General features: G+C 45.9%; 1 long non-coding RNA gene across 1 annotated transcript in view; it reads left to right on the top strand.

Moving 5' to 3' along the window:
* The first annotated feature begins 201 nt into the window (after nt 1-201).
* LOC119565488 overlaps nt 202-17,525 on the top strand; it is a 37,113-nt gene continuing 19,789 nt past the window's right edge. The window contains exons 1-3 of the long non-coding RNA XR_005224161.2: nt 202-262; nt 3,499-3,593; nt 17,002-17,101. This is a non-coding gene — a long non-coding RNA (uncharacterized LOC119565488). The remainder of the gene's footprint in view (nt 263-3,498; nt 3,594-17,001; nt 17,102-17,525) is intronic.

The raw sequence follows: 17,525 nt of genomic DNA, 5'->3' as shown, positions 1-17,525 counted from the left end.
ATGTTTGCTTGCCTCTCCCCCCTCAGGCATTTCTGGCAGCCCTGTTGCCAGGTATCCAGTTTTAGACTGGAAACTCCAGTGAGTGTCCGGTTAGCAGTGCTGACTGGAAACTGAAAGTTTGGTTATAGGAGTAACCACATTAGCCTCCGCTCCTCCCACTCCCAACACCCACTCCAGAGGGCTGGAAGAGACCCTGTCCTGCTGCAGCGGGAGGAGGAGCAGCTCAGTGCAGAGAGAGATGAAGAGAATGGGCTAGAACCAGGTAGGCACCCGCTCTATGTGGGCAGGGGCGGTGGGGGGGCATCCTGCTTACCCCATCCCCAGCCCTGCTGCACTTGCAGTTTACCCATGGCCCCTCCCTTGCTTCAGGGACCACCCTAGCTTCCGCCCCACTGTGCTTTTGCCCCTGGCCCCTTTTACAATCATTCCCCAGGGGGGCCCACAAATATGTTTGGTGCTGGGCCCACAAAAAGTTAGTCCAGCCCTGGTGGAGGGGAGCAGTTCTGGGGCACAGACTGGACAGGGACTGGCCCCTGATTGTCTGCTCGCTGGTGCCAGCTGCTTCCTCCACACTGCTGCCGCTGACCAGATCCTGCTCCCCATGCTGCTGCCATGTGGAAGTGAGAGTGCCCCTGGGGCATGTGCGACCTACCGAGAACCTTCCTGCAACCCACTGGTGGGTCAGGACCCACTGTTGGGAAACATTGTACTAGTTTGACACCATAAGTGGAAATAATAGGGTCCAATTCTCCTCTCATTTATATTAGTTTTACACTGGTGTAACTCCACTGACTTACTAGAATTAGTCCTGACTTCTACCTATGCTTAATGAGATGGGAAACGAGAATAAGGTCCATGTATTCTGTCCAATCCAGAGATTCTAAGGCCAGAAGGCACCTCCTGTAGTCTCACCTGAACTGAAACTGCAGGAATCACCTGAGGTAGGCAGAACATAATTATCCAAATTGCATACACACATAGCTAACACTCCATGCTTGTGAAAAGTCTGTGGGATCTTTCCTGACCACAAGTGGACGGCAGCAGTTTTCCATCTTATCCTAAAACCAGCGCCGTCAACAATGCTTTTCTCCTAAAACTATACCGGGGCATAGCATCAGTGCTGACTCAGATGGAAGAGTGCCACTCAGTGCAGCACCATTACCACTTCTTTCTGAACCCTCGGTTTTTCTTAATCTTCTCCCATCCTAGTATAGACCAACCCCAACTCCGCAGCATGGGTGCTCTGATAAGATCACACTCAGAGGTGGTCTGGCTGCAAGCAGCTTTTGAATCTTACGCTTTTGACTTAGCCTAATTTTAAATGATAATAGCAGGGCTCAATGCAGTCAGTGAAACAGAAACACTCTTCTGTTGTTACTGCTGTTGTCAAACTGTGGTCCACAGAGCACTTCCTTGGAGCCCAAGGAGAGCTAACGAGTCACATGGTGCTGACTCCTTCTTCCTACTGCACTGTAAAAGACAGACAAAAAACCATTGAATATCTAGCCAATTTTGCCTTCCCACGTATATGTAGACAGTTGCTGTAGTTACCACAGGGCAAATGTAAATGGGCATGAAAGGGAGAGCCATGCCATTGTGAATGACCCATGACAGTCCATCTGTCTGTTAAAATGTAGCCCATACTGTGAAATGTTTGAGAACCCTTGGCCTATGGTATTTACTCTAAAAATAATTAGTTGTGATTTTACAGCACCCAAAAGTGTGCTGTGTGACTTACAGTGCAGACGGAAAGAAGTGGTCTCTGACCAGAAGAGCATGTAATCTCATGTTTAGGACCCTACCAAATTCATGGTCCATTTTGGTCAATTTCATGATCAGAGGATTTTAAAAATCATAAATTCCATGATTTCAGCGATTTAAGTCTGCAATTTCACGGTGTTGTAATTTATGGGGTCCTGGTCCTGACCCAGAAAGGAGTTGTAGGGGGGGTCGCAAGGTTACTGTAGGGGAGGTTGCGGTACTGCTACCCTTACTCCTGTGCTGCTGCCTGCAGAGCTGGGCCCTCAGTCAGCAACCGCCGCTCTCCAGCTGCCCAGCTCTGAAGTCAGCAGCAAGAAGAGTGACATGCTATGGTATTGCCAAACTTACTTCTGCACTGCTACTGATGGGGTGCTGCCTTCAGGGCTGGGCGCCTGGCTGACAGGTGCCGCTCTCCAGCCGCCCAGCTGTGAAGGCAGCTCAGAAGTAAGGGTGGCAATACCATGACCCCCCACCCCGAAAAATAACCTTGCGATCCCCCCTGCAAATCCCTTTTGGATCAGGACCACCAATTTGAGAAATGCTGGTCTCCCCTCTGAAATTGGTATAGTATAGGGTAAAAGCACACAAACGACCAGATTTCACGGTTTGTGACGCGTTTTTCATGGCCGTGAATTTGGTAGGGCCCTAGTCATGTTAAATGTGTTATGACTGGAGGTAATCAGAAGTAGGAAGAGGATGGGGTAAACACCTCACTGCAAGAAGCAACAACATTGTTGTTCAGTTTAGTTATGGATACATCTTGGTGTTTCAATAAATGGGGACCAGATCCTTGGCTGATATAAATCTCCATAGCTCCATTAACATCAATGGAACCATGTTGATTTATGCCAGCTGAGTATTTGGCCCAAGGTCTTTTAAAAATAGTTAATATAATATATTATTGATCCACATATGGTGAGTAGTGGGGAAAAGGGGTGACTCTTAGGGAAGGACCTGAAAAGCAGGTGTAGTGGTTTGATGCCTCAGAGAAAGTGGGAGGCACTGAAGAAAGCACATTGATGCCTGTGAGAAAAATGGAAAAAAGGGTATCGATGCTGGAGTGGAAGCGGGGAAGATGGGGAGCAATGCAATAAGAGACCAGGGCTGGATAGATAGGGAAGGGTGTGTGCGGGGGAGGGATGAAGTGTGAGTGTACCATATAAGCATGTGAATAGGCATTCATATACCTTTCTGAGTGTGGTATAAATAACTAGATAGATAGATGTATTTCAGTGAAGGAAAAAAACAGTTATGTATAGAGGGGCTCCACAACTATTCTTAACACAGCAGGTAACATCAATAAGATGAATCTTAATGGAGAATTTTGCAACTTACAATAAACCTAACTCTCCTGGGCCCCCAGTAAGTACTCTATGGGCCACAGTTTGGGGACGACTGCCCTACAATATTGGTCCTAAAGTTGAGCAAAGACTTCTTTGCAGTTTATTTATTCAACCGATGTAGCCTATTTTCCTATCAGGAACTATCAGAGGAGCTGATCGTTTTCTCAACCTTATTCATTATTTGCCAAATCACTTCTGCCAATGGTTCATGGCCTGTAAATTGTTTGTCAGCTGGTCCTTGTGGATATTCAGAGTATATAATCTGAACTGTGTCGGTCAGTTTTGACAGGGCACATGGGTCACATGGTAAGTTTCAGTACCCTGAGTCGATGGGAATAACTCTAAGAATTACTTTTCCAGTTTTGATTTCAAAACTCATTTTCTTTTTCTGCAGATGTTCTCCAGTCGTTTCCATACAATTCATGAAATTGCTCCCAGTAAGCTCACTCACTAGCAAGCACAAGATGGATGTCAGTGAGTGTGATTCAGGTATGTGAGGGGGTATATACAACCATTGAGGTTTATGAGGGGATCCATACTGGGCTCATACCATCCTGTTCCAGGCTGGCCTATGAGAATCCCTATATGACTGGCAAAAGAGACACTATCTCTGAGGGAGAAGAAATGATCTTGGGGAAGCAGGATAGGGTTTATATAAGCCAACCTCTTTTGCTAGCCTTGGCTTTATGGATGGAGTGCCATTAGCAGGATGGGCTGAGAAGATTCCTCTTACCTCAGTGATGAAAGACAGTGCTGGCTACTGGGAACATCCAACCAGCCTTTGAGATTTAGAAGTCTGGAAACTGGTAGTCTTATGCAGGCATAGTTGTTATTCTAGCTTCCAGCAATGACTGCTGGGAAACAGGGAGTATATACCCAGTACCCTTCCCACCGACTCAGTGAGACTCCTGGAGGGAGTCAGGCTATCTGGGCAGTGTCTTCTGGAAGAAATGGGAAGTAAGCCATTTTTCTTATGTTTCATTTTATAATGGTTTTCTATGCAGTGACTTTGGGGCAGGTTAAAATAAAATTACCCAGACAAGGGGAAACTTCTGTTACGATTGTCCATGAAAATACTCCTTTGGCCAGCCTGGGACACACTATAGTGCACATTTAAAATGCATTCACTTTACACTCATTTTCTCTAGCAATCCGTCTGCGCTCATTCTGCGTTCTTGCTAGTATTTTACAGTATGGTCTATATCATGACACTTATGTGCTGAATCTAATTTTTAATGACTTTTCTCTTTCACTTTATTTTGAAATACCATGCAAGTGACTATTTCTCTTGCTTTATCTCCATTAGTATCTACACAAAACCAAGCTGGTCTTAGCTTTTTTTTTTAAAGGAACTAGGTTTACTTTATTATGTATTTTTCCTCAGTGTTTTATTCTCCCTTCATTTCCATTGACTTTAATGGGGAGTTGAATCCACAAAACGTTCAGGGTTTATTTTCAATGCTCCCTAAAGACTTTGAATACTTAAAATGTAATGTGATTTTATTACCTGGGGTTTTCAGAACACCCAACAGGGGCAACTTAACTATTTCACTCCAGGCAGTGTAAGAAATTAATCAACAGGAACACAGCACTTCCGTCTGATAAGATTCATGGAAGTAAGCGTGCTCTAACTAACACTGCAGTTTATTAGATGTAACTACACACAGACATAAGCAATAGCTTTAGAACATCCCAGATATTTACCTAACATCTGGGATGGTACTGAATAATTAACAGCGGGTTTGCAGTGGCCAGTTGCTCACCCATTAGGGAGAAAGGGTGTCAGGAAAAACGTCTCGCAAGACGTCGTCAGAGGATTGCTCCAAAGTATACTATATTAGCTAATCTTTTATACCTAACTTCTACAAAACACATACGTCATAAGGACCCCCACTGTAGCATCACTTTTCTAACTTTCCATAAACTTTTAATATCAGAGTCTCTAGATTCAAGGTTTTCCAACCACCAAGGTTTTCAGTCTCAGTTGTTTACTTGTCTGTCCCCTCCTCCCATTCTGATTAACAGAAACTGCCAGCTAGATATGACCTTGCTTCTAAAAGCCTGTCTCCAAATTAACCCTTCACTATGTGGTGTTCTATTTCATTACTTCAGGGTGGCAGAATGCACATAATATGGTTCCAATTAGCTTAACCAAATTTTGGGCTATACACACCCCTCAAATCCAGGGCAACAATTTAGGTGTCTGTATTCTGTAGGTGGCTCTGAAAAGCCCAACCTTAATTCATATTTCAACAAACCAAATAATGATGGGCTATGAACACACACACTAAGAGGAGTGGCATGAGCAGGTGCTTCAGAGTCAAGATCTCCTGAGTTCTAATCTTGACTCTACACTGACTCATTCTGAGGCCAGGCTAGGATTGGCCTACAGTGCAACTTTCTGGAGGCTTCAGGGCTTACGTCTAAACTACGAAATTAGGTCGAATTTATAGAAGTCGGTTTTGTAGAAAGCGTTTTTATACAGTCGATTGTGTGTGTCCCCACACAAATGCTCTAAGTGCATGTAGTCGGCGGAGTGTGTCCACAGTACGAGGCAACTGTCAACTTCCGGAGCATTGCACTGTGGGGAGCTATCCCACAGTTCCCGCAGTCTCCGCCGCCCATTTGAATTCTGGGTAGAAATCCCAGTGCCTGATGGGGCTAAAACATTGTCGCGAGTGGTTCTGGGTACATATTGTCAGGCCCCCGTTCCCTCCCTCCCTCCGTTAAAGCAAGGGCAGACAATCATTTTGCGCCTTTTTTCTTGAGTTACCTGTGCAGACGCCATACCACGGCAAGCATGGAGCCCGCTCAGCTAACCGTCACCGTATGTCTCCTGGGTGCTGGCAGACGTGGTACTGCATTGCTACACAGCAGCAGTTTATTGCCTTTTGGCAGCAGACAGTGCAGTATGACTGGTAGCCGTCATCGACGTAGTTCTGGGTGCTCTTTTAACGGGGCGCCTGGGCAAACATGGGAGTGACTCAGCCAGGCCATTTCACTTGTTTCATCTCATGGCGATTCAGTCCTACCAGTAGTGCACTGTCTTTTAATCTGCAGCTAGCAGAAGACGATGGCCAGTAGTCATACTGCACCGTCTTCTGCCGAGCACCCAGGAGATGACGATGGCTAGCGGTCGTACTGCACAGTCTGTTGCCAGCAAGATGTATAAAGATAGATGAAGTGGCTCAAAACAAGAAATAGACCAGATTTGTTTTGTATTCATTTTCTCCTCCCTCCATCGCTCTGTGAAATCAATGGCCTGCTAAACCCAGTTTTGAGTTCTATCCTCGAGGGAGCCATTCAGTTTCTCGCAAAGCCACCCCCTTTGTTGATTTTAATTCCCTGTAAGCCAACCCTGTAAGCCATGTCATCAGTCGCCCCTCCCTCCGTCAGGGCAACGGCAGACAATCGTTCCGCGCCTTTTTTCTGTGCAGATGCCATACCATGGCAAACATGGAGCCCGCTCAGATCACTTTGGCAATTAGGAGCACATTAAACACCACACGCATTATCCAGCAGTATATGCAGCACCAGAACCTGGCAAAGCGATACCAGGCGAGTAGGCGACGTCAGCGCGGTGACGAGAGTGATAAGGACATGGACACAGACTTCTCTCAAAGCACAGGCCCTGGCAATGTGGGCATCATGGTGCTAATGGGGCAGATTCATGCCGTGGAACGCCGATTCTGGGCCCGGGAAACAAGCACAGACTGGTGGGACCGCATAGTGTTGCGGGTCTGGGATGATTCCCAGTGGCTGCGAAACTTTCGCATGCATAAGGGCACTTTCATGGAACTTTGTGACTTGCTTTCCCCTGCCCTGAAGCGCAAGAATACCCAGATGAGAGTAGCCCTCACAGTTGAGAAGCGAGTGGCAATAGCCCTGTGGAAGCTTGCAACACCAGACAGCTACCGGTCAGTCGGGAATCAATTTGGAGTGGGCAAATCTACTGTGGGGGCTGCTGTGACGCAAGTAGCCAATGCAATCATAGATCTGCTGATATCAAGGGTAGTGACCCTGGGAAATGTGCAGGTCATAGTGGATGGCTTTGCTGCAGTGGGATTCCCTAACTGTGGTGGGGCCATAGACGGAACCCATATCCCTATCTTGGCACCGGAGCACCAAGCCGGCGAGTACATAAACTGCAAGGGGTACTTTTCAATAGTGCTGCAAGCACTGGTGGATCACAAGGGATGTTTCACCAACATCAACGGGGGATGGCCGGGAAAGGTACATGACGCTTGCATCTTCAAGAACTCTGGTCTGTTTCAAAAGCTGCAGGAAGGGACTTTATTCCCAGACCAGAAAATAACCGTTGGGGATGTTGAAATGCCTATAGTTGTCCTTGGGGACCCAGCCTACCCCTTAATGCCATGGCTCATGAAGCCATACACAGGCAGCCTAACAGTAGTCAGGAGCTGTTCAGCTACAGGCTGAGCAAGTGCAGAATGGTGGTAGAATGTGCATTTGGACATTTAAAAGCACGCCGGCGCAGTTTACTGACTCGGTTAGACCTCAGTGAAACCAATATTCCCACTGTTATTACTGCTTGCTGTGCACTCCACAATATCCGTGAGAGTAAGGGAGAGATGTTTATGATGGGGTGGGAGGTTGAGGCAAATCGCCTGGCTGCTGGTTACACACAGCCAGACACCAGGGCGGTTAGAAGAGCACAGGAGGGCGCGATGTGCATCAGAGAAGCTTTGAAAAGCAGTTTCATGACTGGCCAGGCTATGGTGTGAAAGTTATGTTTGTTTCTCCTTGATGAAACCCCCCGCCCCTTGGTTCACTCTACTTTCCTGTAAGCTAAGCACCCTCCCCTCCCCCCTTCGATCACCGCTTGCAGAGGCAATAAAGTCATTGTTGCTTCACATTTATGTATTCTTTATTAATTCATCGCACAAATAGGGGGATAACTACCAAGGTAGCCCAGGAGGGGTGTGGAGGAGAGAAGCACCAGGAGGGGTGGTGGAGGAGGGAAGGGCAAGGCCACACAGCACTTTAAAAGTTTAAAACTTTAAAACTTATTGAATGCCAGCCTTCTGTTGCTTGGGCAATCCTCTGGGGTGGAGTGGCTGGATGGCTGGAGGCCCCCCCACCGCGTTCTTGGGCGTCTGGGTAAGGAGGCTATGGAACTTGGGGAGGAGGGCGATTGGTTATACAGGGGCTGTAGTGGCGGTCTGTGCTCCTGCTGCCTTTCCTGCAGCTCAACCATACATTAGAGCATATTAGTTTGATCCTCCAGCAGCCTCAGCATTGAATCCTGCCTCCTCTCATCACGCTGCCGCCACCTTTCAGCTTCAGCCCTCTCTTCAGCCCGCCACCTCTCCTCCCGGTCATTTTGTGCTTTCCTGCACTCTGACATTGTCTGCCTCCATGCATTCGTCTGTGCTCTGTCAGTGTGGGCGGACAGCATGAGCTCAGAGAACATTTCATCACAAGTGCGTTTTTTTCGCCTTCTGATCTTCACTAGCTTCTGGGAAGGAGAAGATCCTGTGATCCTTGAAACACATGCAGCTGGTGGAGAAAAAAAAGGGACAGTGGTATTTAAAAAGACACATTTTATAGAACAATGGGTACACTCTTTCACGGTAAACCTTGCTGTTAACATTACATACATAGCACATGTGCTTTCATTCCAAGGTCGCATTTTGCCCCCCCCCCAGCGCGTGGCTAGCTCCTCCCTCCTCCCCCCTCCCTGTGGCTAACAGCGGGGAACACTTCTGTTCAGCCACAGGCAAACAGCTCAGCAGGAACGGGCCCCTTTGAATGTCCCCTTAAGAAAAGCACTGTATTTCAACCAGGTGACCATGAATGATATCACTCTCCTGAGGATAACACAGAGAGATAAAGAACAGATGTTGTTTGAACGCCAGCAAACATACACTGCAATGCTTTGTTCTACAATGATTCCCGAGTACGTGCTACTGGCCTGGAGTGGTAAAGTGTCCTACCATGGTGGGTGGAATAAGGCTGCCCTCCCCAGAAACCTTTTGCAAAGGCTTTGGGAGTATATCTAGGAGAGCCACAAATGCCAGGGCAAATTAATCATTAAACATGCTTGCTTTTAAACCATGTATAGTATTTTAAAAGGTACAGTCACCAGAGGTCCCTTCTCCATCTGGCGGGTCCAGGAGGCAGCCTTGGGTGGGTTTTCTGGTAGGCTTGCCTCAGCAACTTAAGTTTCACGCGGCACTGCTTCGGGTCCCTGTTATGGCCTCTGTCCTTCATGCCCTGGGAGATTTTGACAAATGTTTTGGCATTTCCAAACTGGAACGTAGTTCTGATAGCACGGATTCCTCTCCCCATACAGCGATCAGATCCCATACCTCCCGTTCGGTCCATGCTGGAGCTCTTTTGCGATTCTGGGACTCCATCATGGTCACCTCTGCTGATGAGCTCTGCCTGGTCACCTGCAGCTTGCCACGCTGGCCAAACAGGAAATTGAAATTCAAAAATTTGCGGGCCTTTTCCTGTCTACCTGGCCAGTGCATCTGAGTTGAGAGTGCTGTCCAGAGTGGTCACAATGGAGCACTCTGGGATAGCTCCCGGAGGCCAATATTGTCTAATTGCATCCACAGTACCCCAAATTCGACCCAACAAGGCTGATTTCAGCGCTAATCCCCGTGTCGGGGGTGGAGTAAGGAAATGGATTTTAAGAGCCCTTTAAGTCGAAAAAAAGGGCTTCGTTGTGTGGACGGGTGCAGGGTTAAATCGATTTAACGCTGCTAAATTCAACCTCAACTCCTAGCGTAGACCAGGGCTTAGACTGCCTCCCTCCTCCACTTACCCTGAACTATCCAAGCAGTGAGCGATACAACACAGATCCCATTGATCTATGGATCTAAGTCCTCGTTGACGGGAACCTAGGCCCAACAGAAATTAAAATTAGTATATCCTTCAAGGGCCGCACCTCTGGAGAATAGTGAGGTTAGGAGGCCCAGGAGCAGGGTGTTTTAGGAGGGGGGAGAGCGGGACCCCGCTGCTCACTGTTGCCTCTTGTGTTTGAGTTTAGCACGCTGCTGTGTTAATGGGTATGAGTAAGGCTAAGATTTTGTCACAGATATTTTTAGCAAAAGTCACGGACAGGTCATGGGCAAAAAAGAAAAATTCACGGAAGCCGTGACCTGTCCGTGACTTTTACTAAAAATATCTGTGACAAAATGGGGATCTGCGGGTCCCCACACCAGCTAGGAGCAACCTGAAACACCTGAGTGCTGCAGGGTATGCCTGCCGCCTGCAACTCTGGGGGTACCCCTGCTGCCCGTGGGAGCCAGGAGCTGTGGGGTGCCCCTGCCTCACATGTCAGCCGGGAGCTGCAGGGTACCCCCGCCACCCGCAGCTACAGGAGCCCATGGTGGTTGGGAGCTTGGGGTTTCCTCTGCAGCTGCGGTGGCTGGGAGCTGGGGGGTGCCCCTACCGCCCGCACAGCCAGGAACTTGGGGGTTCCCCCACCACTGCAGCTGTGGGGGTTCCCCTGACACCTGCAGAGGCTGGGAGCTGCGGAGTACCCCGCCACCTGTAGCGGCTTGGAGCGGGCTGCGGGGGACCCTGCAGCTCCCAACCACCACAGGCTGAAGTCATGGAGGTCACTGGAAGTCATGGATTCCGTGACTTCTGTGACCTCCATGACTAAATTATAGCCTTAGTTATGAGGCACAATCTCACCCCACCCCCCACAGCGTCATGCTAGATTCAAACACAGGAGACAACAGGGGGCAGGAGGGCTGTGCAGCTGGCAGGCTAAGCATTGAGACAGATGGGTCCAGCTGAGAATCACAGCATGGTATGATGGCAATGGTGCTCCCAACCCACAAAGGGAGAGGAGACAGAATACAATCTGCCTCCCTTGGGGTATAAAGGAGATGATGGTGGGTAGGAAGTAGGAGTCACCAATGCATAGACCACTATTGGAGGCTCCTCCTCTTTTCTTTCCCTGACCTTCCAAATCAGACACTATCTGTGGCCAGAAGTAAGGTGCATAACTATGCTGCAGCTTCCCCACCCAAGGACATAGGCACCGAGTTATATGGGCCCCGAGGGGCTTGGGCCCCAGCAATATTCTGGAAAGTGGCCCAGCCCCACCAATGTTTGAATGAGGGGTGCAACCAAAATTTGCTAAGGAAGGGGCCCAGGTTACCTGCCTGGCCACCCCAAAATTGAGTGGTATTGCAACCTGGCCGATGGGGTCGCAACATCACTCAAATTTGTCCCTGCCACCTCTCTGTCATGCTCAGAGTACATGCCTTCAGGTGATCGCTCAGGAATGCGCTCTGGACTGCAAAGAATTGGACTGTCTCTTATAAACAGATTCAGACAGATGTGTCCCTTATAGGGCAGTTCAGGGCTCTTCCAATAATTCCATGCAAATCAATAAGAAGCGCTCTGTGTAGCTTGAAAGCTTGTCTCTTTCACCAACATAAGTTGGTCCAATAAAACATATTACCTCACCCACCTGGTCTCTCTAATATATTTATTGTGAGACTAATAGATCCTTGTCTGTGTTTTGGTTTATTCAAAATAGGCATTAAGGACTGACTAGGAATTCAACAAACACGTATTTAAATAACGGAAACTTACGCCTAACAGGAAGCATTATTGTAGAGGAAATGGCCACAGGGCCCACTCCTGATAAGTGTAGCTGCTACTGTTTTTCCATTGTCTGTATTTTTTTTTTTAATTTTAGAAAATGTCACATCAGTAAGTCATTGATAGATCAGAACTATTTGCAACAAGAAGCTCATAGTACACATTGTCATCAGGCTCAACTTCTTGAAGCATTTCAGGTGAAAACTGTCACTAAAAAGACCAGGAAATAATTCACACTGTGCTAGTGAATAGGGCTAGATTTTGTGCTACACCGAGTTTCAACTTTAAGAGAGAAGAGGCAGGCTGGCAGGGAGCCATAACTGTCTGCCTGATTCCCTGTCCAGACTCTTTTCAACCTATGGGCTGCTCTGATCTGTGCCAGCTAGCCCCAGTCCCCAAGGGACTGTCGCCAGCTGAGGTAACCAGGACACAGAACGCTCAGCGATGCCCCAGGGGTTTTGGGGGAGTGTGGGGTAGGGGCAGACTGCCAGCTCCACGCTCTCTGGGGAATCAGATAGGAGATGGAATCTGGCCCTTTGTGCTGCCAGAGCAATGCAAATAGGACTGATGGATGCAGGGAATATTACCCATAATGCTTCATTGGTAGAGAAGAGTAGGACTGCTACAAATCAATCATGTTTCCTCCTGTATGTCATACATCTCCCAGCTGTAGCTGGTTTTTTTAAAAAAAAACAGAAAAAAACAAAGAGGAAACAATGACATGTTCAAGCTCCTGTCCTTCTAGTAGCCTGAATGTCCTGTTCAGGATCTGTGGAACTGGCTATAGCATCCTCACCCCAGCCAGTCAGGTTAACATCAGGCCTTGTCTATTTAAAAGTTATAAACAGCAAAGAAATTAAATGTAGATAAATGTTTCATCTCATTGTCATCTTTCACACCCACCAACCTGGACGGGCTCCCCTTGGTATAGGCTGAAGTCTGAATATAGGACAAGGTCTTCAGCTGCATGGCACCCTTTCTGTGCAATATTGCCAGTACACTTTGGGAGGAAGAGCTAAGTAAATGACTGAGGGAGAATCACCTCAGAGCTCAGGTGATCAGGTAGATGATTTAGGGGCTTATATGCCATGCTCCTGCTTTTGCCAGCATAGTGGGGAAAAGTTACCTGAAGGGGGTGGTGTTTGGGAAGCAACTCTGCTATGTTGATCATAGACAGTTATTTGGCCCCTTATGGCCATTATGGACCAGCCCTGAGACTGTTTTAACAGAGTATGGTGGGGGTATACACTGACCTGAACCAGGATCATGGCAGTGCAAGTGGAAGCTTTTACACCACCTTTGCACACTACCTCCAACATCTGCTGTGAATTTTAGAAGTACTCATGGATCATCTGGCCCAAGAAATGTAGACAGAAAGGTCGGTAAGCCCCTTCAGGCAGGTACTGCCTTTTTGTTCCGTTTGTATGTACAGAACCTAACATGGTGGGGTCCATGGCGCCTAGATCCTATAGTAAGACAAATAATAATATAATAATGGGTCTTCAGTATTTGATTGCTTTATTTGATTATCTTATTTTCTTGGGCCTGTGTTCTCCTGCTCTGGTCTTCAGCTTATTACTTCTAGTTTCTCTTTTTTTTACCATGATTCCATTGTTTCATGGAAAATACAGCTCTTGTAGTCTTCATCAGTATGAAGAATTTGCTTCTGTCCATTCTATAAAAAGGTAGGTTGGTCACACTCAAAACATGCCTTTCTGGTACATTATTTCAACGGCTGTATTTAACTAAATTATCACCCCTTTGTTTGTTGTTCCTCTGGTAATAGAATTCAGCATCCTGTTTGCCTTTATACATTGCAGCTGATGGCTTACTGAAATCCCTCATGGATTTTCCTGAAATAGCTTCTTAATTGAAACATCTCAGTACTGAATTAGCAGTCCAGGTTCTGGAACAATTCAAGATTTCCTGTATCAGAGTTTTGTAACTCATCATTTCACTCTGCTATTTCAGTACCAAACATAGATCTGCAAAATGTGGCTAGTCAATTTGGCCATAGCAGCTGTTTATAGTAAATGCAAAAACCCCTAGCAATACAACTTTATTGTTGCAAACTCAATGACTCAAAAATCATGAAATCCCCAGAAGGTGGGTTACTCCAGCAACCTTAACTCAGTTATGTTGCACATCCTATGTTAATAATCCATTGTCCACCACAGGAAATACGGATGCTGTTCACCAGTCATTATCTGATTACAGACAATGATCCCTAAATCTGCTGTTCTGAGTAATTTTGACCAGTTTCCCACACCTGCTTTTCATTTTCATTACCCACTATTTCATTATTAGAACTGTATACATATTATATATATATATATATATATATATATATATATATATATATTGTGCTGCGTTGAAAGTGTGCAAAGTTCTATCTTCTGATAGTACTTTGCATTCATGTTGTGCTTTACCTTCCATAAGGAGTAACTTCTAGTGATCTGAATAAGAGATTGGGTTCATAAAAACTAGAGATGGTCAAAAACAGGTTGTGTTGTGTTTTGCGAATCCAGAAGTGGTTTAAGTTCGGGCCCCATTCTATCTGCTTTGGTCCCTATCTAATAAAAATGGGTACCTCTGGAAAAGGTTTGGGTTCTATATTATTGCAGAAGAAGGAGGAGTTGAAAGAGAGACCTGTGGAAAAATTGCTTGTTCCTGACAGTAGCACACTGGGAGTTCCAGATGTCTAAAATATGAACAACTTTGTGAAAGTTTCACAAAAATGATGGCTAATGTGGTGTTCTAGATCAGCAATTCTCACACTGTGGGGCGGGACCCCAAAGTGGGTCGCGACCCCATTTTAATGGGGTTGCCAGGACTGCCATTAGCCTTGCTGGGGCTTGGGGCTGAAGCTAAACCCGAGGTCTTCAGCCCTGTGTGGCAGGGCTCAGGTTACAGGTCCCCCAGCTGGGACTGAAACCTTTGGGCTTCAGCTTTGCCCCCCTCGCTCTTTCCCAGGGCAATGGGGCTCAGAGTTTGGCCTCTGCTTCTGGGGTTTGTAGTAATTTTCATTGTCAGAAGAGGGTCACAATGCAATGAAGTTTGAGAACCCCTGTTGTGGATAAATTTGCATCCCCAGTACAGCACACAAAACTACAAGAGGGCCAATCCTGTGTTCCTTGCAAACCTGAAACTCCCACTGAAGTCAATGAGACTTTTGAGTGTCTGAGAAATATAAAATGAACTCCTAAGATTTTGTAGGTTCTCCCTACTTAAGCACATAAGAACGGCCATACTTGGTCAGACCAATGGTCTATCTAGCCCAATGTCCTGTCTTCTGACAGTGATTGGTGCCAGCTGCTTCAGAGGGAACGAACAGCAAAGGACAATTATTGTCTGATCCATCCACTGTTGTCCAGTCCAGCTTCTGGCAGTCAGAGGTTTAGGGACACCAAGAGCATGGGGTTGCACCCCAACCATCTTGGCTGATAGCCATTGATGGACCTACCCATGAACATATCTAATTCTTGTTTGAACCCAGTTATACTTTTGGCCTTATAACATCCCCTGGCAAAGAGTTCCACAGGTTGACTATGCGTTGTGTGAAAAAGTACTTCCTTTAGCTTTGTTTTAAACCTGCTGCCTGTTAATTTAATTTGGTGACCTCTGGTTTGTGCGTTGAAGGGGTAAATAACACTTCCTTATTCATTTTCCCCACACCATTCATGATTTTATAGATCTCTGTGATAGCCTCTCTTAGTTGTCTCTTGTGTAAGTTGAACAGTCTGAGTCTTTTTAATCTCTCCTCACATCAAAGCTATTCCTTATGCCTAATAATTTTTGTTGCCCTTCTTTGTCCTTTTTCCAATTCTAATATATATTTTTGAGATGAGGCAAAGAAAAATGCATGCAGTATTCAAGGTGCGGGCGTACCATGGATTTATATAGTGGCATTATGATATGTTCTCTCTTATTATCTATCCTTTTCCTGGTGGTTCCTAACATTCTGTGAGCTTTTTTGACTGCTGCTGCATATTGAGAACTAACCACGATCTTTCTTCAGGTTTCAGAGTAACAGCTGTGTTAGTCTGTATTCGTAAAAAGAAAAGGAGTACTTGTGGCACCTTAGAGACTAACCAGTTTATTTGAGCATGAGCTTTCGTGAGCTGTAGCTCACGAAAGCTCATGCTCAAATAAACTGGTTGATCTTTCTTCAGTGGTAACAGCTAATTTAGACCCCATTATTTTGTGTGTGTAGTTGGGATTATTTTTTCCAGTGTGCATTAATTTGTATTCATTAACATTGAACTTCATCTGTGTTTTTGTTGCCCAGTTATCCAGTGTGAGATTCCTTTGTAACTCTTCACAGTCAGCTTTGGACTTAACTGTGTTGAGTAATTTTGTATTGTCTGCAAACTTTGCCTTCTCACTGTTTACCCTTTTTTCCAGATAATTTATGAATATTTTGAACAGCACAGGTCCAAGTACAGATCCTTGGTGGTCCCTGCTATTTACCTCTTTCCACTGTGAAAACTGACCTTTTATTCCTACCCTTTGTTTCCTATCTTTTAAACATTTACTCATCCATGAGAAGACCTTCCCTCTTGTCCCATGACAGCTGACTTTGCTTAAGAGCCTTTGGAGAGGGACATTGTCAAAAGCTTTCTGAAAGTTCCAGTACATAATATCAACTGGATCACCCTTGTCCACATATTTGTTGATACTCTCAGATAATTCTCTTAGATTGGTCAGTCATGATATGCATGTACAAAAGCCAAGCTGACTCATCTGCAACATATTGTGTCCATCTGTGTGTCTGATAATTCTGTTCTTTACTACAGTTTCAGTCAATTTGTCTGGTACTGAAGTCAGGCTTATGGCCTGTAATTGCCTGGATCGCCTCTGGAGTCTTTGTTAAAAAATGGCATTACATTAAGTATCCTCCAGTCATCTTACAAAGAGGATTATTTAGGTGATAGGTTATGTATTACGGTTAATAGTTCAGAAAGTTCATATTTGAGTTCCTTCAGAATGAATACCATCCTGGATACTTATTACTGTTTAATTGATCAATTTGTTCCAAAACCTTCTCTAATGACACCTCCGTCTTGGACAAACCTTCAGATTTGTCACTTAAAAGAATGGCTCAGGTGTGGGAATGTACCTCACATCCTCATGCAGTGAAGGCCAATGCAAATAATTTATTTAGCTTCTCTGCAACAGCTTTGTCTTCCTTGAGTGCTCTTTTAGCACCGCAATTATCCAGTGGCCCCACTCATTGTTTGGCAGACATCTGCCTTCTGATGTACTTACAAAAACTAACAGCAAAATTTTGTTTATCTTTTGCTAGTTGCTCTTCAAATTCCGAGCTAGCGAACAGGAGCAGCATACAGGAGAGTTTTGCTAGGGAGTTCTCCAGGTGAAGAAGGAGCAACTACAGGACCCTTGGAGTGAGTTTGTTGTCTGCTAGTGTGCTTGCTTGCTTAGCCACGTGACTGTTTGATTGAAATGTCTAGTGTGATCTGTTGCAAGGGAGGCTGTTTGCTGAGCAGTAAACAAGGGCGGTTTGCTAGGGAGAGAGCATGAGAGCCAGATACACCTAACCAACATTTGCTAAACATCGTCCAATAACAACACCCAACCCACAAAAGAACCAAAAAACCAAAGAACAAATAAAAACTCCTTCAAGAGTAAAAATAATGCACACAGTGGTGTTGTAGCCATGCTGCTCCCAGGATATTAGCGAGACAAGGTGGGTGAGGTTATATCTTTTATTGGACCAACAATAAAAACTATTACCTCACCCATCTTGTCTCTCTAAAAATAATGCAGGCAGAAGTCCAGCAGCAGAGGGGGGCTATCCAGTTTATTGCA

The sequence above is a fragment of the Chelonia mydas genome, chromosome 2 (assembly GCF_015237465.2).
Source record: "Chelonia mydas isolate rCheMyd1 chromosome 2, rCheMyd1.pri.v2, whole genome shotgun sequence".
Classification (NCBI taxonomy): Eukaryota; Metazoa; Chordata; order Testudines; family Cheloniidae; genus Chelonia; species Chelonia mydas.
Note: the sequence above shows the minus strand (reverse complement) of the source record. Positions and strands in the feature narration are given on the sequence as shown.